A 24,879-nucleotide genomic window follows, 5' to 3' on the forward strand; every position below is an offset into this window, starting at 1 on the left:
TACTGCTGGTAAAGTAGCATGTTTGTTATTCCTGGGATCAATCCATAGGGACCGTAGTGTGGGGGTGAGGATGGGTGAGAGTAGAGGGGTGAAGGCTAGCATACAGACAGGCTCACTGGGCTGTGAAATCTGCTTGGCATCCTGGCCAGAGTGTGAGTGTGAGTAGACTGGGGGCTTGGGGAGGGCGGATTTCTCTCACACTCACACACACACACACACAAACAGCCAAACACACACACATACACAATCACACTCACAATCGGAATCACACACACATACCAATACACATACGCACACTCTCTCACACAGCCTTCTCTTACCCACCCAGGAAATCTCTCAGGGTTAAAAGGTCAGGGAAGAGAGATGCAGTCAGGCTAGCATGACAAGCGTAATACTCACATAGGCAGAAGACAACAAACTTCAGAGATTTTTGCAATTTGTTCCAGTCATTGGCAGCAGAGAACTGGAAGGAATGGTGGCCAAAGGAGGTGTTGGCTTAGGGGATGACCAGTGAGCTATACCTGCTGGAGCGCATACTACGGGTGGGTGTTGCTATGGTGACCAATGAGCTAAGATAAGGCAGGGATTTGCCTAGCAGTGATTTATAGATGGCCTGGAGCCAGTGGGTTTGGCGACGAATATGTAGTGAGGACCAGCCAACAAGAGCGTACAGGTCACAGTGGTGGGTAGTATATGGGGCTTTGGTGACAAAACGGATGGCACTGTGATAGACTACATCCAATTTGCTGAGTAGAGTGTTAGGTGCTATTTTGTAAATGACATCGCCGAAGTCAAGGATCGGTAGGATAGTCAGTTTTACGAGGCCATGTTTGGCAGCATGAGTGAAGGAGGCTTTGTTGCGAAATAGGAAGCCGATTCTAGATTTAACTTTGGATTGGAGATTCTTAATGTGAGTCTGGAAGGAGAGTTTACAGTCTAACCAGACACCTAGTTATTTGTAGTTGTCCACATACTCTAGGTCAGACCCGTCGAGAGTATTGATTCTAGTCGGGTGGGCGGGTGCCAGCAGTGTTCGATTGAAGAGCATGCATTTAGTTTTACTAGTGTTTAAGAGCAGTTGGAGGCTACTGAAGGAGTGTTGTATGGCATTGAAGATCGCTTGGAGGTTTGTTAACACAGTGTCCAATGAAGGGCCAGATGTATACAAAATGGTGTCGTCTGCGTAGAGGTGGATCTGAGAGTCACCAGCAGCAAGAGCAACATCATTGATATACACAGAGAAAAGAGTCAGCCCAAAAATTGAACCCTGTGGCACCCCCATAGAGACTGCCATAGGTCCAGACAACAGGCCCTCCGATTTGACACATTGAACTCTATCTGAGAAGTAGTTGGTGAACCAGGCGAGGCAGTCATTTGAGAAACCAAGGCTATTTAATCTGCCAATAAGAATGCGGTGATTGACAGAGTCGAAAGCCTTGGCCAGGTCGATGAAGACGGCTGCACAGTAGTGTCTATTATCGATCGCGGTTATAATATCGTTTAGGACCTTGAGCGTGGCTGAGGTGCACCCATGACCAGCTCGGAAACCGGATTGTATAGCGGAGAAGGTACGGTGGGATTCGAAATTGTCGGTGATCTGTTTGTTAACTTGGCTTTTAAAAACTTTCAAAAGGCAGGGCAGGATGGATATAGGTCTGTAACAGTTTGGATCTAGAGTGTCACCCCCTTTGAAGAGGGGGATGACTGCGGCAGCTTTCCAATCTCTGGGGATCTCAGACGTTATGAAAGAGAGGTTGAACAGGCTAGTAATAGGGGTTGCAACAATTTCGGCGGCTAGTTTTAGAAAGAAAGGGTCCAGATTGTCTAGCCCAGATGATTTGTAGGGGTCCAGATTTTGCAGCTCTTTCAGAACATGAGTGCAAGTTTGACCTTGTATGAGCTGGAGTAGTGCTTTGTACAATAAACCTTGTTTTTGTTTTTGCAAAAATTCCAGTTGGTGTATTGGACTTAACGGTTGATTGATTGGCTGAATGTCGGTGGGTGTGTTGGATTTAATGGTCCATGCCTTCTGTTTTGGGTTGAGATTCTTGGATTTTGAAACACTGTCATAACAACTTTGGCAACCAGGTCTGCGCCTGTCTGGATGACACGATAATGTCATCACGGTTGTTGTTGCCAGAGAACGTGTCACTGGCTGTTTTCGAAGAGTTGATGGGGTGTTAGAGGGATTGGCATCTTAGCTGCGGAGACATACTGTCTGTGGTCCCAAAGCACTGTGGGGTCCCATGTGGCTAAATTGGTAGAGCATGGCGCATCCAACGCCAGGATTGTGGGTTCGATTCCCACGGGGACCAGTAAAAAAAAATGTGTCCACTCACTACTGTAAGTCTCTCTGGATAAGAGTTTCTGCTAAATTATGTAAATGTAAAAAGTCACACGTCTGAGAGAGACTGTCAAAGAGCAAAAGCTGTTACACAGACATGAGGAACAGAGCTAGAAACACTCTTTCATCAGACAACGTTATGGTTTTACAGAATGAAAGCATCTCACCCCTATTTTTTTCCAAACTCTGTACATGTTGTGGTCCTCTGTAGCTCAATTGGTAGAGCATGGCGCTTATAATGCCAGGGTAGTGGGTTCAATCCTCGGGACCATCCATACGTAAAAATGTATGCACACATGACTGTAAATCGCTTTGGATAAAAGCGTCTGCTAAATGGCATATTATTTATTATCTTTCTCTCTTTCCTTGCCAATGCAAACAAGTGGAGCTGATGAATGGGTAAACAGTCTCTCTCTCTCTCTCTCTCTCTCTCTACTTTTTTCTCTCCATGTGCATGTTGCTACCCCCCCTCCCTTTCTACCCCCTACTCCCACTCACCCCCACTCCCCTCTCCCGCTCTCCCCACCCCCCTTCCCTCTTTCTCATTCCCCATATCCCCTCCCTCCTGGAGGCTTTATCATCACTGTGTATCTGACTGCTGGTGTTTACTTGCTGTTCTGTTCTGAGAGTTGTTGATGACTCTGGGATTGTTTGACCTACCACCACCAGCAGCCATGATGGCAAGACGCCTCGGCACTAGGCCCCACTATCTACCCCCAGACAGACCCTTTCTGCCCTCCACATGCTGCCACCTGTCTTTGACTTCCAGTCATTACATTCATCCTCATTTGGATTAATCCACAGCTGAACCCCCCATGCATCTGTCTCCCTGTGTGGCCTATCCTCACACCCCCCACGACTGTGCACATGTGCACGCACACACACACACACACACACACACACACACACACACACACACACACACACACACACACACACACACACACACACACACACACTTTGGCACAGAGCATTTGATTTATATGCACGCTATCTGGTCAAATTGGTCTGTAATAAAACATTTAGAAATTGGACATTGTTTCAGGGCTAAAACCTGATGGAGATTCTCTCGTATGCTTGTACATAGTGGATCCAATTTTTCAATGGTCTGGTTGTCCACTTAGCTGTTTAATGTGTGGTCAGTGTGGGTTTAAATATCAACAGAATCACGGTCAGGGATATCAGACAGCTGTTTGAGTCACCTGGGTCCTGTCCAATATCTGTGTATCTGTATCTGTCTGTCAGTGGTGTGTTTGTGTTTGTGTCTGTGTCTGTGTCTGTGTCTGTGTCTGTGTCTGTGTACACACACACAGAGAAGGGGTTCAGAACTTGCTATATCCCAATTTCTCTGGTTGCTAAATGTGTCTCTGTAGTCTCCTGTTTGCTCTGCTTATTAAAACTGGTGACCCTGGTGGTCAGGCTGCAGTACATTTCTTGGTTGTGACTGGAGCTGCCGTGCCATCAGCACAACTCGGAGCCCCTCGGGACAGTAACCATTCAGCACTATGGTTACGGCTGGCCACACCACATAACTACACAAATACAGCCTAGAGCCAGTGAGAAAGAGATGGAACGGGGAGGGGGAGGAGAGGAGAAATAGAGGGGCTTGCACCACCAGCCTACTGCAGATGGAAAAAGATAATACTTGAATACAATGTAAACACCTCCTATTGACATGCCCTCTCTCTACCCTATTCTTAATCTGTATTTTCCTTTTCTTTCTTCATGAGCGCAGAGTGTGAGCACGCACACACACACACACGGTCTGATGAGTATAAGTAAATATGATTGGGTAATGAAGCATGCACTTGCAGAGTTATCTCAAGGTCATAGCCGTCACATTAATACAATGTTAGTGCTTAGTGCTTAGTGCTAAGTGCTTAGTGCTTAGTGTGTGTGTGTGTGTGTGTGTGTGTGTGTGTGTGTGTGTGTGTGTGTGTGTGTGTGTGTGTGTGTGTGTGTGTCTGTGCGTGTGTGTCTGTGTGTGTGTCTGTGTGTGTGTGTCTGTGTGTGTGTGTCTGTGCGTGTGTGTGTGTGTGTGTGTGTGTGTGTGTGTGTGTGTGTGTCTGTGCGTGTGTGTGTGTCTGTGCGTGTGTGTCTGTGCGTGTGTGTGTGTGTGTGTGTGTGTGTGTGTGTGTGTGTCTGTGCGTGTGTGTGTGTGTGTGTGTGTGTGTGTGTGTGTGTGTGTGTGTGTGTGTGTGTGTGTGTGTGTGTGTGTCTGTGCGTGTGTGTGTATACAGTATATGCATGCTTGAGTGCAGTCAAAGGTTTGGACACACCTACATTTACATTTACATTTAAGTCATTTAGCAGACGCTTTTATCCAGAGCGACTTACAAATTGGTGCATTCACCCTTTTTTTGGGGGGGGGGGGGGCGGGGGGTTAGAAGGATTACTTCATCCTATCCCAGGTATTCCTTAAAGAGGTGGGGTTTCAAATGTCTCCGGAAGGTGGTGAGTGACTCCGCTGTCCTGGCGTCGTGAGGGAGCTTGTTCCACCATTGGGGTGCCAGAGCAGCGAACAGTTTTGACTGGGCTGAGCGGGAACTATGCTTCCGCAGAGGAAGGGGAGCCAGCAGGCCAGAGGTGGATGAACGCAATGCCCTCGTTTGGGTGTAGGGACTGATCAGAGCCTGAAGGTACGGAGGTGCCGTTCCCCTCACTGCTCCATAGGCAAGCACCATGGTCTTGTAACGGATGCGAGCTTCAACTGGAAGCCAGTGGAGTGTGCGGAGGAGGGGGGTGACGTGAGAGAACTTGGGAAGGTTGAACACCAGACGGGCTGCGGCATTCTGGATGAGTTGTAGGGGTTTAATGGCACAGGCAGGGAGCCCAGCCAACAGCGAGCTGCAGTAATCCAGACGGGAGATGACAAGTGCCTGGATTAGGACCTGTGCCGCTTCCTGTGTAAGGCAGGGTCGTACTCTCCGAATGTTGTAGAGCATGAACCTGCAGGATCGGGTCACCGCCTTGATGTTAGCGTAGAACGACAGGGTGTTGTCCAGGGTCACGCCAAGGCTCTTCACACTCTGGGAGGAGGACACAACGGAGTTGTCAACCGTGATGGCGAGATCATGGAACGGGCAGTCCTTCCCCGGGAGGAAGAGCAGCTCCGTCTTGCCAGGGTTCAGCTTGAGGTGGTGATCCGTCATCCATACTGATATGTCGGCCAGACATGCAGAGATGCGATTCGCCACCTGGTTATCAGAAGGGGGAAAGGAGAAGATTAGTTGTGTATCGTCAGCGTAGCAATGATAGGAGAGGCCATGTGAGGATATGACAGAGCCAAGTGACTTGGTGTATAGGGAGAAAAGGAGAGGGCCTAGAACTGAGCCCTGGGGGACACCAGTGGTGAGAGCACGTGGTGCGGAGACAGCTTCTCGCCACGCCACTTGGTAGGAGCGACCGGTCAGGTAGGACGCAATCCAGGAGTGAGCCGCGCCGGAGATGCCCAGCTCGGAGAGGTGGAGAGGAGGATCTGATGGTTCACAGTATCAAAGGCAGCAGACAGGTCTAGAAGGACAAGAGCAGAGGAGAGAGAGTTAGCTTTAGCAGTGCTGAGAGCCTCCGTGACACAGAGAAGAGCAGTCTCAGTTGAATGACCAGTCCTGAAACCTGACTGGTTTGGATCAAGAAGGTCATTCTGAGAGAGATAGCAAGAGAGTTGGCTAAAGACGGCACGCTCAATAGTTTTGGAAAGAAAAGAAAGAAGGGATACTGGTCTGTAGTTGTTGACATCAGTGGGATCGAGTGTTGGTTTTTTGAGAAGGGGTGCAACTCTCGCTCTCTTGAAGACGGAAGGGACATGGCCAGCGGTCAAGGATGAGTTGATCAGCGAGGTGAGGTAGGGGAGAAGGTCACCGGAGATGGTCTGGAGAAGAGAGGAGGGGATGGGGTCAAGCGGGCAGGTTGTTGGGCGGCCTGCAGTAGTCGCAAGATTTTATCTGGAGAGAGAGGGGAGAAAGAAGTCAAAGCATAGGGTAGGGCAGTGTGAGCAGGACCAGCAGTGTCATTAGACTTAACAAACGAGGATCGGATGTCGTCAACCTTCTTTTCAAAGTGGTTGACGAAGTCATCCACAGAGAGGGAGGAGGGGGGGGGGGGGGGGTGGGGGGGAGGATTCAGCAGTGAGGAGAATGTGGCAAAGAGCTTCCTAGGGTTAGAGGCAGATGCTTGGAATTTAGAGTGGTAGAAAGTGGCCTAAGCAGCAGAAACAGATGAAGAAAATGTAGAGAGGAGGGAGTGAAAAGATGCCAGGTCGGCAGGGAGTTTAGTTTTCTTCCATTTCCGCTCCGCTGCCCGGAGCTCTGTTCTGTGAGCTCGCAATGAGTCATCAAGCCACGGAGCTGGAGGGGAGGACCGAGCCGGCCGGGAGGATAGGGGACACAGGGAGTCAAAGGATGCAGAAAGGGAGGAGAGGAGGGTTGAGGAGGCAGAATCAGGAGATTGGAGGGAGAAGGATTGAGCAGAGGGAAGAGATGATAGGATGGAAGAGGAGAGAGTAGTGGGAGAGAGAGAGCGAAGGTTGCGGCGGCACGTTACCATCTGTGTAGGGGCAGAGTGAGTAGTGTTGGAGGAGAGCGAGAGAGAAAAGGATACAAAGTAGTGGTCGGAGACATGGAGGGGAGTTGCAGTGAGATTAGTAGAAGAGCAACATCTAGTAAAGATGAAGTCAAGCGTATTGCCTGCCTTGTGAGTAGGGGGGGACGGTGAGAGGGTGAGGTCAAAAGAGGAGAGGAGTGGAAAGAAGGAGGCAGAGAGAAATGAGTCAAATGTAGACGTAGGGAGGTTGAAATCCCCCAAAACTGTGAAGGGTGAGCCATCCTCAGGAAAGGAACTTATCAAGGCATCAAGCTCATTGATGAACTCTCCAAGGGAACCTGGAGGGCGATAGATGACAAGGATATTAAGCTTAAATGGGCTAGTGACTGTGACAGCGTGGAATTCAAATGAGGAGATAGACAGATGGGTTAGGGGAAAAATTGAGAATGACCACTTGGGAGAGATGAGGATTCCTGTGCCACCACCCCTCTGACCAGATGCTCTCGGGGTATGCGAGAACACATGGTCAGATGAGGAGAGAGCAGTAGGAGTAGCAGTGTTTTCAGTGGTAATCCATGTTTCCGTCAGCGCCAGGAAGTCGAGGGACTGGAGGGTAGCATAGGCTGGGATGAAGTCAGCCTTGTTGGCGGCAGAACGGCAGTTCCAGAGGCTGCCTGAGACCTGGAACTCCAGGTGTGTGGTGCGTGCAGGGACCACCAGGTTAGAGAGGCAGCAGCCACGCGGTGTGAGGCGTTTGTGTAGCCTGTGCGGAGAGGAGAGAACAGGGATAGGCAGAGGCATAGTTGACAGGCTGCAGCAGATGGCTACAATAATGCAGAGGAGATCGGAATGAAATGAACTAAACATCTGGGAAAGGAGAGAGCAGGCCTCCCTCACCAAAAAAATATAACTCTCCCAACTTCCACCTCAGAAACTATAATTGTTTCACTGAACCACCCGAATAAAACTCTCCCAACTTCCACTTTAGAAATTAGAATTGTTGTAAACTACAGCAGACTGTTATCAGTAGCTGTAATTAAGTACAGCAGCTACCAACCACCTAACGTTAATGCCTCGGATAATGAGGTTAGAAAAACAGCTGAATGGTGGCAGCTAGCTGGCTCAATCACAGGTACTCTTAAGCGTGAAATAACATTGGAAACAACTAACCACAGTTGCTAAAAGTTACCAGTAGCTACCCGCTAGCTAGCTAGCTAGCTTTGTTGGTCCAAGTAGCATTCAAGGGTTTTTCTTTATTGTTACAATTTTGTACATTGTAGAATAATAGTGAAGACATCAACACTATTAAATAACACATATGGAATCATGTAGTAACCAAAAAAGTGTTAAACAAATCAAAATATATTTTATATTTGAGATTCTTCAAATAGCCACCCTTTTTTCTTTATATATATCCATACAAATTATGCCAGCTGATTCATGATTTTGACTGGCTAAGAAATGCTGCCTGCCTGTCTGTCTCGTCCCGACTCCCGACACGTTCATTACTATGGGACAGCTGGAGATCGAATTTGAATATTGAAACAATGTTGCAAATGTCGGAGAGACAGACAGCAAGGTTTATACAAATCTCCACTGTTGAAAGCAAAATGTTATTCTCAAAGAAATGTGAGATAATGTCTAGATGCTTTTTACAGTGGAGATCAAGTTTAGAAATTGCTTTGCTGGGCTGATGAGACAGTGGATTGCGCAGTCAGATGGAACAGAGTAAATAGGCATTTTAACGTCATAGATTTAGCCGGTGGTAACTTGTGGAATAGACACCAGCTGGAATGCGGTTTTAACCAATCAGCATTCAGGATTAGACCCACCCGTTGTATAATTCCCTATAATGCACTGTACAATTCAATGGCTATGAAGTTCATTCTTAGTTCTCTATGTTTGAGCTACTTTTGAATGGGGAGAGGGGGAAGGGGTAGACCGTGACAGAGCTGGACCTTACACTTCCTGCAGGCCCACCCTTTGCCCTCCAAGCACCCCCCAAGGATGGCCAAGCCATTACAGTAATTAACTGCAGTGGAGGAATATGGAGAGGTGGAGGGATGGAGGGAGAGAGGGAGGGAGGGAGGGAGGGAGAAAAAGGAGGAGAGGGAATGGGGGTTATTTTCTGCCGAGGCATCATCTCACCGGTGCCCGTTCTCTCTTTCCTGTAGTCAGTTAATTCCTGAGTCACTTTCATTATGTACAGTAGCTGAGCTCGGGCCAGGGTCCTGAAATGAATCTTGCAAAGAACCCAAGACACTGCAGTTGCTGCGTTGCAATCCGGCTTTTAAACTCCACTAAAATACACAGAGAGAAGGAAATGGAAGAGAGAGAAGGTGAGAAAGTGAGATATAAGGGAGGCACTGTACTGGGAAGAGGGTGGAGAGAGGAGGATGGGTAGAGGGAGAGAGAATTAGGAGAAGGGAAGAGGAGAGAAAGAGAGAGGGAAAGTGTAAGAAAATCTGAGAAAAGATAAGCATTATTCTGGGCGGGGGAGAGAGAAAGGGTGATGAGATGATGGGATGAAGAGAGGGTGAGGGGGTGGAGAGAGAAAGAAAAAAGAGACTGCTGCTCAGAGAACGATGGCGCAACCTCCCATTATGACATCACTCACCACTACGATGATGTGGAAACTGGCCACTAGGTTCAACAGTGAGTGCTGTTACCTTCAAGTAGGTTTTGGTTTTGCTATGGTGTTGTGGATGGCTTCTGGCTCCAAAGGTTGCATGTTTGAATCCTGCAATAGAAAGTTGTTTTATATATTTTTGTTTTAAGGCTATCCCAAACCTTAATCCTTACCTTAACCATTCAGAGTTCATGCCTAAACTTAAGAATTCTGAGTTAATGCCTAAACTTAACCCTAACCTTAAAAATGCAGAGTTAAAGGGATACTTTGGGATTTTGGCATACTAGCAGATACCCATAGACCTCCAGTCACTGTGCTAGCGCTAGTTAGCATTGGCTTGCGAAATTTCCTCTAACTTCCTTCATACTGGACACAGATACATAAAAATGGTATCCACGGTTTCAGCTGACTCTGGGGAAGTAGATAAAGGGCCTTGTTGCCAAAATCCCAAAATATCCCTTCAATGCCTAAACTTAACCTTAAACACTTAGAAATGTGACGTTTGTAACAACTTCGAAATGTGATGTTTGAGAACCGTGGACGAACATATAATTCTGACATGAGTCTGTGAGAGCTTGTTGGACGTAGACACAACTGAGCCTACACACACACACGCAAACACACACACAGACACACACAAACACACCCAAACACACCCCTGCAGATACTCTCTCTCACACATACAAACACACCTTTTTCCCCTCTCTCTCTCTCTGACCCTGTCACACACACACACACACATACACACACACACCTACACAAACACACACACACAATTACCGTACCTTTCTTTCCTCCATATTCCCAACCTAGCAGCTCATATATCTTTATCAGTCGACAGCTACTCGTTTTCCTTATAAACCTACTCCATATTGTTACGTAGGAAGAGAGATGATGGAGTATGGTAAGAACAGACAATATCTCCCCAATATTCTCTTTCATTTCGAATCAGGCTACCTGACACCCGGGTAGCGTTTAGCCTCGGGGTGCTTAAGAGCCAACCCACAGCGTTTCTGATAGAGCTGACTGGAAATAAGTGGGAATGAGGATGCCAGACGCTCTCTTCATTTCTGATATCATACCAATTTGCACAGGAATGATTTCTGAGAGATGGGGGAAGGAATTAGTGTGGAAGGAATGGAAGGAATAGTGGCGTATATTGGTTTTGTTTGACGAAAGTTGGAATGACAGCTAGCGAAAGTGAAGGAAATCAATGCTCTAGTTATTATTATTATTATTATTATTATTATTATTATTAATATTATTATTATAGTTATTGACACACAAGTACAAATGCGCAACCACGCAAACACACACCAAACTGTGCTCATCAAAGGATAAAGGGACACCGAAGGGGAGAGATCACCGACCGAAAACAACAATCCTCTTCATCAAATTGAGGCTTCTCCTTTTCTCCTGCTACATCTCTCCATTTCTTCCTTTTCCACCACTCCCGTTGCCTTCTTTTCATTGGTCCAACTTCAAACAGCATCCTTAAGGTCTCTATCATTTCACTCAAAGACCCTTTTAGCAGAGATACTCATCCATAAGTACAATTAGGAAACTCATAAAATGCGATAAAAAGGCGACAAGTTTCAAAGGAGCGCTTGTTTTTTCCGCCACAGTTCTTATTCTTGTTTTTGTTGTTTACCCTTTCATGTGCCTTCCCACCTCGCTGCCATAGAAATCTAATATAAAGAGAAAAGGTCTACAACGCTAATCCTTGATGAACGAGCTACTGTATTTAGAGAGTTGTCATTCACATTGTGTAGGCGTGTGTTTGTACTTATGACTGCTTCTAAGTCACCGTAGAGGTCTTCCATCCACCTCTGAGTCATGTTCACCTTGACTAACTGTCATACAAGTAGGGTTGAGATTGTGCTTTGTTTCTGGTGATGGTGTTAGTTACACAGATGGATTCCTGTGCATTATGCGTCGATTATTTTGTTTTCTATGCTGCGGCCTCGCCGGTATTCACTGCTAACTGATACATAAAGAGTGATAGACAGAGAAATATGCAGACGTGTGTGTGTGTGTGTGTGTGTGTGTGTGTGTGTGTGTGTGTGTGTGTGTGTGTGTGTGTGCATGTGTGTTTTTCTGGTTTTACTATCCTTGTGGGGACCAGAAGTCCTCACAAGGAAAGTAAAACAAGGAAAAATACGACAATCAATCTGGCTGTGGATGACCATGGAAGCCGTAACAGGGTCTTTTGGGGCAGGGGGAGGGCACAAGGGCTATTACTGCTCTCTAATTGTGTGTGTGTGTGTGTGTGTGTGTGTGTGTAGCCGACCCCTCTGTTTAATGTGTTTGTTTGTTTGGTCCTCGCTGTGGGGGAAAACTGCACCGAGAGGAATCAAATGGTGAAGTGAGAGGAGAAAAAACAGTAATTTGCTGCTTGCCTCACTAATTGAGCTACCGCAGCACTTCTCACGAGGTTGGTCTGTTAGGAGATTGGATGGATTAATACGGATGCACACACACACACACACACACACACACACACACACACACTCACACACAGACACACTCATTGATAGACACACTCACAAACACACACACACACAACCACACACACACCATCACACACACGCATGGAGAGGAAATGCCTCAGACAAGCTTTCATCTGTTGTTGTCTTGGACAAATTCTATTAACTCTCAGCACAGGCGAAACAGAAGAGACTTTAAGCACAAAAATCTAAACATGTCATCAAAATGGCTCGTGTTTCAAAACTCTAAGCACATTTTCAATTGACTGAGTACAACAAACAAATTAATAAAGTCACTTGTTCACTGCACCAAATCACTCTTTCAATTTGGATACATATTCAATCTAAGTATCTGCTTTTCAAAATGCAATATTCAATTTACTTTTGATATGGTTTTCTTGTCATATGTTAACAATACAATTAACCATCACGTAATCAAACTGCTCAAAACTGATAACTACTGAACCAAAATGATGTAATGCCTCGTTAACATATAGTTTGATAACTGCTGAACACTGTACATTTACATATTTTTACCTTATAAATGTGTTGGAAGATAAAAACAAATCATATATGGATGTGGCTGTAAATACTGCATCATCATTCTCCATCAGCCAGTACGCTTCAATAGGACACCTTGGCAAGAGTCACTCTATGGGTGTCACGGTTTCGGCCGAGGCTGCTCCTCTTCCTTGTTCGGGCGGACTTCGGCGGTCGTCGTCTCCGGAGTACTAGCTGCCACCGTTCGATGTTTCTTGTTCTTTTGGTTTTGTCTGTTCATAACACCTGTCCCTTATTTGTGTCTTGATTGTTCCCCTTATTTAGTTTGTTGGTTTGGGTCAGGTGTTATGCGTAATTGTTGTTGTCAGCCTGCCTCATCGAGTTTGTTCTCTCGTTGTGTTATTCCGAGAGCTCGCACTGTGTGCGCTTTTCCTTATTTTCTCGCACTGTGTATTTTCGTGCGTAATTGTTCGCGCCACCCGGTTGGGTTGGCGACGTATACTGTTGTTTGGACTAAGTAAAGTTCTGTTGACGTCCTCCTGGTTTCCTGCGCCTGATTCCTATCATCCACCTACACCACTCTGACAGAATTACGCATCATAATGGAATCAGCAGGAGCGACCGCGCCGACCGCCGATATGGACGAACGTCTTCGTGGTCAGGAGGACCGAATGAACCAGGTCTGTCACGCCCTGGAGAGGGTGATGAACACTCTACACCGATGGGAGACCAGCGGGGTGCCCGCACCTCCAACCACCGACCCAGCTCCAGCGGTCAGCCCTCCGGTTTCATCTCCGGAACCCAGTGGGATTCGGCTCTCGCTCCCGAGGGCGTACGACGGCTCCACCGCCGGGTGTCAAGGGTTCCTGCTGCAGGTGGAGCTCTACCTCGCCACCGTACACCCGGCGCCCTCGGGACACGAGAGCGTCTCAGCCCTCATCTCCTGTCTCACCGGCAAGGCGTTGGAGTGGGCCAACGCTGAGTGGAGGAGAATGGACGCCGCAACCACGAACTATGCGGAGTTCTCCCGCCGCTTCCGTGCTGTATTCGACCATCCACCAGAAGGGAAGGCGGCGGGGGAACGTCTGTTCTACCTCCGACAGGGGATGAGGAGCGCACAGGACTTTGCCTTAGAGTTCCGGACCCTAGCGGCTGATGCAGGGTGGAATGAGCGGGCCCATATTGACCATTTCCGCTGCAGCCTCCGAGAGGACGTCCAGCGAGAGTTGGCGTGCAGGGACACGTCGTTAACTTTCGGCCAACTGGTCGACATGGCCATCCGGCTGGATACCCTGCTCGCCACCCGTGGGCGTCCCGGAGGGGGGGGTTCGCCCATTCCACTCTCCAGCGCCTCCGAGCCGAGTCCTATGGAGCTCGGGGGTGCTGGCGCTAGGGAAAGGAGGAGGAGGAGCCCACGGGGACCCGGCCCTTGCACCAACTGTGGTCGTGGAGGGCACACTGCGGCTAGGTGCTGGGGCGGGTCCTCCAGGGGAGGAGATGGCAGGTCTAGCATTGGGGGGTCCCCCCAGGTGAGTAGGCGCCCTGCTTACCCAGAGCTTTCTGTCGTGCACCTAACCTTGCCTGTTTGTTTCCCACAGGTTGCACCTCGTTCCCAGCATAAGGCGCTGGTAGATTCAGGCGCAGCTGGGAATTTTATAGATCGCCAGTTCTGTTTAGAGTTAGGGATTCCCCTTCTTCCAGTGGATAAGCCTTTCCCCGTCCATGCCCTAGATAGCCGTCCGTTAGGGTCTGGGTTGATTAGGGAGGTCACAGCACCACTTCAGATGATGGCGCAGGAGGGTCATGAGGAGAGAATTCAGCTTTATCTGATTGACTCTCCTGCGTATCCGGTGGTGCTGGGTCTTCCCTGGTTGATGACTCATGACCCTATTATTGGGTGGCGAGAGAAAGCTCTTAAAGGGTGGTCTGCTCAATGTGAGGGGCGGTGTCTGGGTGTTTCCATAGGGGCGACCTCGGTGGAGAGTCCGAATCTAATGCCAGCACTGCAGATTCCCCCCGAGTATGAGGATTTGGCATTGGCGTTCAGTAAGACTAGGGCTGCGCAGCTGCCGCCTCATAGACGGGGGGATTGTGCGATAGATCTCCAGTCAGGCGCAGCTCTCCCGCGGAGCCATGTGTATCCCTTGTCTCAAGAGGAGAAGAAATCTATGGAGACATACATCTCTGAGTCTCTTAGACAGGGATACATACGGCCCTCCGTTTCACCCGTTTCCTCAAGTTTCTTTTTTGTGAAGAAGAAGGATGGAGGTCTGCGGCCGTGTATTGATTACCGCGGTCTCAATCAGATCACAGTGAAGTACAGCTATCCACTTCCTCTGATTGCGACTATGACGGAGTCACTGCACGGTGCGCAGTTCTTTACAAAATTGGATCTTAGGAGCGCATATAACTTGGTGCGCATCCGTAAGGGCGATGAATGGAAGACAGCGTTTAGCACGACTTCCGGGCACTACGAGTATCTAGTCATGCCATATGGGTTGATGAATGCTCCCTCAGTCTTCCAATCCTTCGTTGATGAGATTTTCCGGGACATGCAGGGACAGGGAGTGGTTGTGTACATCGACGACATTCTGGTGTATAGTCCTACCCGTGCTGAGCATGTAGCCCTGGTGCGCCGAGTATTGCGGAGGCTGTTGGAGCATGACCTATATGTCAAGGCAGAGAAATGTCTGTTTTTTCAGAAGTCGGTCTCCTTTCTGGGTTACCAGTTATCTGCGTCAGGAGTGAAGATGGAGGTAGACCGGGTGTCAGCTGTGCGTACTTGGCAGACCCCAACCACTGTGAAGGAGGTGCAACGGTTCTTGGGTTTTGCGAATTACTACCGGAGGTTTATCCGGGGTTTTGGACAGGTGGCAGCTCCCATAACGTCTCTGTTAAAGGGGGGTCCGGTGCGCTTGCGGTGGTCAGCTGAGGCGGACAGGGCATTTGGGAGACTGAAGGACCTGTTTACCTCGGCGCCGGTGTTGGCGCATCCGGATCCCTCTTTACCGTTCCAAGTAGAGGTGGACGCGTCAGAGGCCGGGATAGGGGCCGTTCTTTCCCAGCGTTCTGGTACTCCACCTAAACTCCGTCCCTGTGCGTTCTACTCTAAGAAGCTCAGTCCGGCGGAGCGGAATTATGACGTAGGAGACAGGGAGCTGTTAGCGGTGGTACAGGCCCTAAAGGTGTGGCGGCATTGGCTCGAGGGGGCTCAACACCCTTTCCTCATTCAAACTGACCATCGTAACCTGGAGTACATCCGGGCAACTAGGAGACTGAATCCTCGCCAGGCTCGTTGGACTATGTTCCTGGCCCGGTTTGTGTTTAAGATCACATACATCCCGGGGTCCCAGAACGGGAAGGCAGATGCTCTGTCCCGGCGGTATGACGCAGAGGAGAGGTCAGTTGAGTCCACGCCCATACTACCGGAGTCTTGTCTGGTTGCTCCGGTGGTGTGGGAGGTTGATGGTGAGATCGAGCGGGCGTTACGCACCGACCCGAGTCCTCCTCAGTGTCCTGTGGGTCGGACGTACGTTCCGCTCGAGATACGCGATCGCCTCATTTGTTGGGCTCATACGTCCCCCTCCTCTGGCCATCCGGGTATCGGCCGGACAGTGCACTGCCTTAGCACGAAGTACTGGTGGCCAACGTTAGCTAGGGATGTGAGGATTTATGTCTCCTCCTGTTCGGTGTGTGCCCAGTGTAAGGCGCCCAGACATTTGCCCAGGGGTAAGTTACAACCCCTGCCTATTCCACAACGACCCTGGTCCCACCTCTCGGTGGATTTTGTTACCGACCTTCCCCCCTCACAGGGGAATACTACCATCCTGGTCGTTGTGGATAGGTTCTCGAAGGCCTGTCGTCTCCTTCCCATGCCGGGTCTACCCACTGCCCTACAGACCGCTGAGGCTCTGTTCACCCATGTCTTCCGGCATTACGGGGTACCCGAGGATATAGTGTTTGACCGAGGCCCCCAGTTCACCTCTAGAGTGTGGAGGGCATTTATGGAACGGTTGGGGGTGTCGGTAAGCCTTACCTCGGGTTACCACCCGGAGAGTAATGGGCAGGTTGAACGTGTCAACCAGGATGTGGGTAGGTTTCTGAGGTCATACTGTCAGGGCCGGCCGGAGGAGTGGGCGAGATATGTGCCCTGGGCCGAGATGGCACAGAACTCTCTTCGCCACTCCTCCACCCAACTAACCCCGTTTCAGTGTGTGTTGGGGTACCAGCCGGTGCTGGCACCATGGCATGAGAGCCAGATCGAGGCCCCCGCTGTGGATGAGTGGGTAAGGCGCTCGGAGGAGACGTGGGACGCTGCACACGTCCATCTGCAGCGTGCCATACGTCGACAGAAGACGAGCGCCGACCTACACCGCAGTGAGGGGCCAGTGTACGCACCTGGAGATCGAGTCTGGCTCTCAACCAGAAACCTGCCCCTCCGCCTGCCCTGCCGGAAGCTGGGTCGGCGGTTTGTGGGGCCGTTTAAAGTCCTGAGGAGATTGAACGAGGTGAGTTATAGGTTAGAACTACCTGTTGACTACAAGAATATTAACCCCTCGTTCCATGTGTCTCTCCTCAGGCCGGTGGTAGCTGGTCCACTCCAGGACTTTGAGATTGAGGAGACTCCTCCGCCCCCGTTGGACATCGAGGGGGCTCCGGCGTACACCGTGAGGTCCATCCTGGATTCTAGACGCCGGATGGGGGGTCTTCAATATCTCGTGGAGTGGGAGGGGTACGGTCCGGAGGAGCGGTGCTGGGTGCCAAGGAGGGACGTGTTAGACCAGTCCCTACTGACCGATTTCCATCGGGGTCATCCTGCGCGCCCTGCTCCGCGTCGTCCGGGTCGTCCTCGAGCTCCGGGTCGGCGCACGGCTGGAGCCGCGCGTCAAGGGGGGGGTACTGTCACGGTTTCGGCCGAGGCTGCTCCTCTTCCTTGTTCGGGCGGACTTCGGCGGTCGTCGTCTCCGGAGTACTAGCTGCCACCGTTCGATGTTTCTTGTTCTTTTGGTTTTGTCTGTTCATAACACCTGTCCCTTATTTGTGTCTTGATTGTTCCCCTTATTTAGTTTGTTGGTTTGGGTCAGGTGTTATGCGTAATTGTTGTTGTCAGCCTGCCTCATCGAGTTTGTTCTCTCGTTGTGTTATTCCGAGAGCTCGCACTGTGTGCGCTTTTCCTTATTTTCTCGCACTGTGTATTTTTGTGCGTAATTGTTCGCGCCACCCGGTTGGGTTGGCGACGTATACTGTTGTTTGGACTAAGTAAAGTTCTGTTGACGTCCTCCTGGTTTCCTGCGCCTGATTCCTATCATCCACCTACACCACTCTGACAATGGGCTTCCATTTGGAATTATATTATAGTGTACAATGTGCTGCTGAAATACCTGGGTTGTATATAACAATATATTTCACTCATTATCTGATTTCATTGATACACTGTAAGCTGATACATTTCAAGCAGAGAGACAGGCGATTGTGTATCAGTTGACAAGTCAAGTAGAATTGGTGATCTTGTACAATGTTGCATGGGGCGAAATGGCATACAACACCGTGGCACATTTTTACAGTAGCCAACTGCTTTACAGCCTATCGTTATCTGATGTATTGGTGACAAAATTAAACGTTCTCATGGAAAACTTTGATTTTGCATGAATGACTCAGGGGTGAAAGATGTGTGGAACCCCAATGAATGCACAAGCAAAGGTTCTGAACATAAGATAGGTGGCATTACATGTGTTATCAGTTTAGAGTTTTGTACTTAGAGTTTTGAAAATATACAACTTATATCTGAAAATTGTGTCAAAGTGATTGAAAAAAACTGTAAAAGCTTTGGGATGGCCTGCCTCCCCCAAAAGTTGTTTAATTATCCAACATGAATAAATATAAATTAGTTTTCACTCTGAGTAGTCTCTGTCTTCCAGAGGGAAATCATGTATTTTTTATATGTGTTTGTTTGATTGATGTGGGCTTCGAATGAAGTCCAGAATTCACAACAACATGCCTTCAAAGAGCTACAGGTAAATACCAAAATAATGGAAACACCTTAGTAAATGAGGGTTATGGTATCTCTGTTATGGTCTGGGGTGCATTTTCCTAGCATGGTTTAGGTCCATTCAACCCCTTAGAGGGCAAGATAAACGGCAGTAAATACACAGCCATTCAGAGTGATCACCTTCAACCAGTGGTGTGTCTGTACTTTTCTATTTATATTTTTGACAACTTTTACTTTTACTTCATTACATTCCTAAAGACAATAATGTACTTTTTACGCCATACATTTTCCCTGAGACCCAAAAGTACTCGTTACATTTTGAATGCTTAGCAGGACCTGAAAATGTTCCAATTCACGCACTTATCAACAGAACATCCCTGGTCATCCCTACTGCCTCTGATCTGGTGGACTCACTAAACACACATGCTTCATTTGTAAATTATGTCTGAGCGTTGGAGTGTGCCCCGGCTTTCCGCAATTTGAAATTATTTGTACTTTAACTTTTGATACTTAAGTATATTTTATCAATTACATTTACTTGTAATACTTAAGTATATTTCAAACCAAATACTTTTAGAATTTTACTCAAGTAGTATTTTACTGGGTGACTTTTACTTCAGTCATTTTCTATTAAGGTATCTTTATTTTTACTCAAGTATGACAATTGGGTACTTTTTCCACCACTGCCTTCAATCTATGGTGAATCATTTCTATCCTGATGGGAGTGGATGACAATGCCCCCATCCACAGGGCACAAGTGGTCACTGAAAGGTTTGATCAGCATGAAAACAATGTAAACCATATTCCATGGCAGTCTCAGTTATCAGATCTCAACCCAATTGAACACTTATGGGAGATTCTGGAGCAGTGCATGAGACAGCGTTTTCCACCACAATCTACAAAATACCAAATGATGGAATTTCTCATGGTAGAATGGTGTTACATCCTTCCAAAAGAGTTCCAGACATTTGTAGAATCTATTCCAAGGTGCATTAAAGCTGTTCTGGCGGCTCGTGGTGGCCCAACCAGGCTGATCACTAGAAACAGACTTCGATTTCAATTGTTTGTTTGAAAAGGTCCTGACAACGTCGATTAAAACACTTTATGTTGGTGTTTCCATTATTTTGGCATTTAACTGTATGTGACAAGGCAAAGTGTTTTAAGCCTCTAAGAGGGAGAGGTTAGGGAGTGACGAAGAGGGGTTTAGGAAGCTTTAAGGGCCAGTAGCGGCCAGTGTGTGTGCAGTAATAAGATATAGAGAACGAGAGAGAGCAACAAGCTCTCACAGCCTGAGTGCAGAACTAGATGTTCTTCCATTTCTTCAAAAGTCAAATTTTGGAGATACGGGTTAAGTTTAGACATTCATTCCAAATGGTTAACGTAAGGGTTAAGGTTTGGGATAGGGTTAAAACCCAAAATAAAATACCAGTGTCCATGACTGGGATCGAACACACAACCTTTTGATCCAGAGTCATGGGATTTACCCCTAGTGGCCGGTTTTGAACGCATTTCGACGTCAATCTTGAACGACCTGGCTGAGAGAGAGAGACCTAGAGGCTTTTCTCCCTTCACCAAAAAGCATATAAATCTCAGTATTGTTGTTATTAATCCCTTGTCAAACAGCAAAGCTCCAACATCATCCAGAGAGGTGAACAGGCGCTTTTCGTGGCTTTGCATCTCAATGCTGTGTGTCTCTGTGTCTGAGTGTGTGTGTGTGTGTGTGTGTGTGTGCGTACATCCCCTCCACTCCCCGTTCCGCTCCCAAGATTAGCAGGCCCACTCATGACTTTTAATGTCATCCTAAGATGCTACTGCCTCCGTTTCTGATTTCCACCGCTCCTTTTTTATGACAAAGTACTGTATGGATTGCAACATTTCATTTCTTAATAACTGAAGGGTCCAAAGAAATCACTCTGAAAAGTCAAGCTCTGACAGTTGTTTTTTTTCCCCACTGTATTTCTTGGTTAATGTCAGATGAGATGTGGAAGATGAACTGGCAGAGTAGAATTGATGGGGGATGCTTTTCAGTGAGGTCATCAATTATACAACCATTATCTTTGTGCCTGTTATTGAAAATGGGTTGGTTTTCAGATGAACATATGCGCCAGACACGGCTTACCTATGTCTCACATAATTACGAAGTCAAGAAAGAATTGGGACAAGAGTGAAAGCTTATTTTGGAACAGTAAGAACTATGCTGAAGGAGGTTAAGACATGTCTCTATCTCGTCCAATTTGATCTATCCAGTGAAAGGGATTGTCTTCCTCTTCTTTTCAGACGCGATTTATTCATTTTCTTCTCCTTGCCTCCCTTCTTTCCTCTCTCTCTCTCGACTTATGTCATCACAAAACTCTCAAGAGGACGAGAACAGGAAAACAATCTTTGTATCAACCCAAATATTTGACATTCTTCGTTAGTGCGACAAAGACAGGGTAAATTAGGCTAGCTTCTTGCCTGAATAGCCACCTCCAGAATGTTGCGTCGTAATCTTTCTCGAGTGTGAAAGACGCAGATGGAGATATCACAAAGGAAGCTCAGAGACATTTTTGAGGTGTTTTTATTCTGTGCCATAATTTCATTTTTTTAATCGATCCACTTGTCCGACAGCTTCTACATTTGAGCCATTTGAGGAAAAACTAGGCTGTGCTGTAAGGCAATCGCAATGATGAACTGTGTTTTGTGAGCTAGAGTTTGCTTAGGTTAATGTCACCCAACCAAATGTTCCATCCTATAGAGAAATTAAGTTAACTTCCTACTGTAATTGCAAACTGATGAATACATATGGACATATGCATGCAGGCTATTGTGCAATTAGCAAAATATGATTACCATTCAACATTATTGTTTAGTGGGACCTGTCCTGCACTTACTCCAGTCCCCAGTCTTTTGGGCTTGTTACAACAGTCCCGACTGCATGGCCAGCCCATAACTCAGAGATATGCAAGCCTACGGTTTATTGTCATCTATCGCCCTCCAGGTGCCCTTGGAGAGTTCCTCAATGAGCTTGACACCTTGATAAGCTAATTTCCTGATGATGGCTCACCGCTCTTCGTACTTGGCGACTTCAACCTCCCGACGTCTGCCTTCAATTCATTTTTTTCCAACTCTCTCTTTCCCTTCCTTACCTCTTTTGACCTCACCCTTTCCCAATCCCCTTCAACTCACAAGGCAGGCAATACGCTTAACCTCATCTTTACTAGAGGCTGCTCGCCTACTAATATCACTGCAACCCCCCTCCAGGTCTCTGATCACTACTTTGTTTCCTTTTCTGTCTCCTTTTCCTCCAACCCTAACAACTCAGCTCCTACCCAGATGGTCATGCTTCATCGCAATCTTCGCTCTCTCTCTCCCACTAATCTCTCCTCTTCTATCCTATCATATCTCCCTTCTGCTAAATCCTTCTCCCTTCTGTCTCCTGATTCTGCCTCTTCGACCCTACTCTCCTCCCTTTCCGCATCCTATGACTCGCACTGTCCCCTTTCCTCCCGGCCGGCTCGGCCCTCCCCTCCTGCTCCGTGGCTGAGTGACTCATTGCGAGTTTACAGAACAGGGCTGCAGGCAGTGAAGCGAAAATGGAGGAAAACTAAACTTCTGGAGGACCTATCATCCTTTCACTCCCTCCTCTCTACCTTCTCTTCCTCTGTATCCGCTGCTAAAGCCACTTTCTACCACTCTAAACTTCAAGCTTCTGCCTCTAACCCTAGGAAAATATTTTCCACCTCCTCCCTCCTTAATTCTGGACTCCCTCCCCCTACCTTCCCTCTCTGCGACGACTTTGTCAACCACTTTGGAAAAAAGGTTGACGACATACGCTACTCATTCACTCAGCCTATTGAGTCCACTGGGCTCACTCACACAGCACTACCCTACGCCTTGACCTCTTTCTCCCCTCTCTCTCCAGATGACATCCTGCGACAAGTGACCCTGTGAACCTTGGCGTGACCCTGAAAAACACCCTGTTGTTCTCTGCAAACATCAAAGCAGTGACCAGCTCCTGCAGGTTCATGCTCTACAACATCCGTAGAGTACGACCCTACCTCACACAGGAAGTGGTGCAGGTCCTAATCCAGGTACTTGTCCTCTCCCGTCTGGACGACTGCAACTCGCTGTTGGCTGGGCTCCCCGCTTGTGCCATCAAACCCCTGCAACTTATCCAGAACGTAGCAGCCCGCCTGGTTTTCAACCATCCCAAGTTCTCTCATGTCACCTCGCTCCTCCGCACACTCCACTGGCATTCCCATTGAAGCTCGCATCCACTACACGACCATGCTGCTTACCTATGCTCAAACCCTACACCCCAACCCGAGCACTCCGTTCTGCCACCTCAGGTCTCTTGGCCCTTCCACCCCTATGGGAAGGCAGCTCCCGCTCAGCCCAGTCCAAGTTCTACTCTGTCCTGGCACCCCAATGGTGGAACCAGCTTCCCCCTGAAGCTAGGACAGCAGAGTCCCTGCCCATCTTCCAAAAACATCTTCAAACCGTATCTTAACTAATCCTCCTCCTCACCTCAATAATAATAATACACTTAACCAGCACTTGCACTTGACCAGAGGAACAGCATTAAACAATTATGAGGATGAAACCATCTAGATTGTCACGTCAGGGGTTGTACCCTGTTGTGCTCTAATTGCAGTGATAAACTCTCTTCTGGGTGACTGCATGGGATTCACTGCCTTTATGTGCATCCCTAATGGCACCATACTACCTTTATAGTGCACTACTTTTGACCAGGGCCCATAGGGGAATGGGTGGCATTTGGGATTCCGATTTTGTCTGAGTAACGGCATGTAAGGAGAAGAGAAAAAGTCTAAGAATATCAAAATAGCTGACATTTGCGAATTTCGACTTTGTGATGTCGTTTCTTAAATAATTCAGTTTTGGACTCGCCTGTCGTGTGTCTTCTTGAAAAGAGACAAAGAGGAGTTTGAGTGAGAGGACTTAACCTTTGGAACAGGTAGAGCTCAGATGAAGGGAAGGCCACCTCTTCAAGACTGGGTCTTTAATATTAAGAGAAACTCTGTGAAAGTGCTTGGTTTATAGATGGATGAAATTACAGCCAAACTCTACAATAAAAGTCAATAGACTATGTGATTGTAACAAAAAAAATATACAACAATTATTGGCCATGTTTTTTAAAGACGGTGGACATATTAATGATAGTAACTATGATCTCTTGAACAATATTAATTTTTACTTTCATATGAGTGTGAAATCAACATTATTAGACATTAATGCAGCTCATAAAATTATAATCATAGATGTATACTCAAACAATTAGCCATTCTCATGCTATAGCCATATCTTAAAGCAGTACAATAAGTTAAGGCTGTGAGTCTCTCGCTCTCTCTCGCTCTCTCTCTCTCTCGCTCTCTCGCTCTCTCCTCACTAACACCCACCTCTTACTCAGGGAGGAACAGATTTCCCATTAAAACGTATTTCCTTCTCCCTCTCTCTCCCCCTCTCTCCACTCTATTGTCACCAATCTGCAGATAGATTCATTAGTGTTTTCATCAATACGTTTTGGAAGGGTAACATTTTACAATAAGTTTCCATTTGTGAAGGGTTCATAAAGGGTTTGTAATTACGGTAACAGTTTTTAAAGAATTAGTAAATGCATTATAAACCATTAATAAATGGGTTGTAACAAATTGGTCAACATAGTGTGATAGCCAAATAGTGCTTGCCAAATAGTGTGCCACTATTTACCTCTAGCTATTAATAATTTATAAATGCGCTTATAAATGTGCATAATATTGAACCCTTATGTATCATCATGCAACCTTATCTTCAATGGTTGCACAGTTAAACAGTTATTTTCTCACTTTTGGGTGTAATGAATTGTTGCTATGTCCCAAGAACAGAAATGGTTAGTTTTCAGACCAATGGTCAACTCCCATGATGTGTCTTGCCCCACGTTTGAAACCCTGATCATGCATTGGTACACTTATTTATTCCAGGAATGAAGGCCTCATCTGAAGATTTCAAGCCATATTATTGGTGTGGTTCACTGGTTTCTGAGAAATTCCCCCCCTATCTGTGAAACGCGCTTGAAATAAAGACGACCTGGAACGTGCCCAGAATTTTGTGTTGACACTGACATCATGTGACAGTACATCTTGAAGAATCAGGGCTGCGGTCCAATCGCATTACTTTTACCTCAGCCCTCGCGCTAGCCACTTTCCCTCTGAGGAATCCCTGTTGAAACTGGATGTAGCTTGATTGCCATCTTAAGTGGCGGTCCAATCACAAATGTTGTCCCCTCTGCCAAGGATGGAGGTGGCTATGAGAAGTGTGCAAAGGCCGGACAGAAGAGATTGAACTAAAGAAATGTTGTTCAAAATATAAAAATATTGACAGAGGAGAGAGGGTAAATTCTCTATGCAATTTA

This window comes from Coregonus lavaretus, assembly GCF_964263955.1.
Source record: "Coregonus lavaretus genome assembly, chromosome: 39".
Lineage (NCBI taxonomy): Eukaryota > Metazoa > Chordata > Actinopteri > Salmoniformes > Salmonidae > Coregonus > Coregonus lavaretus.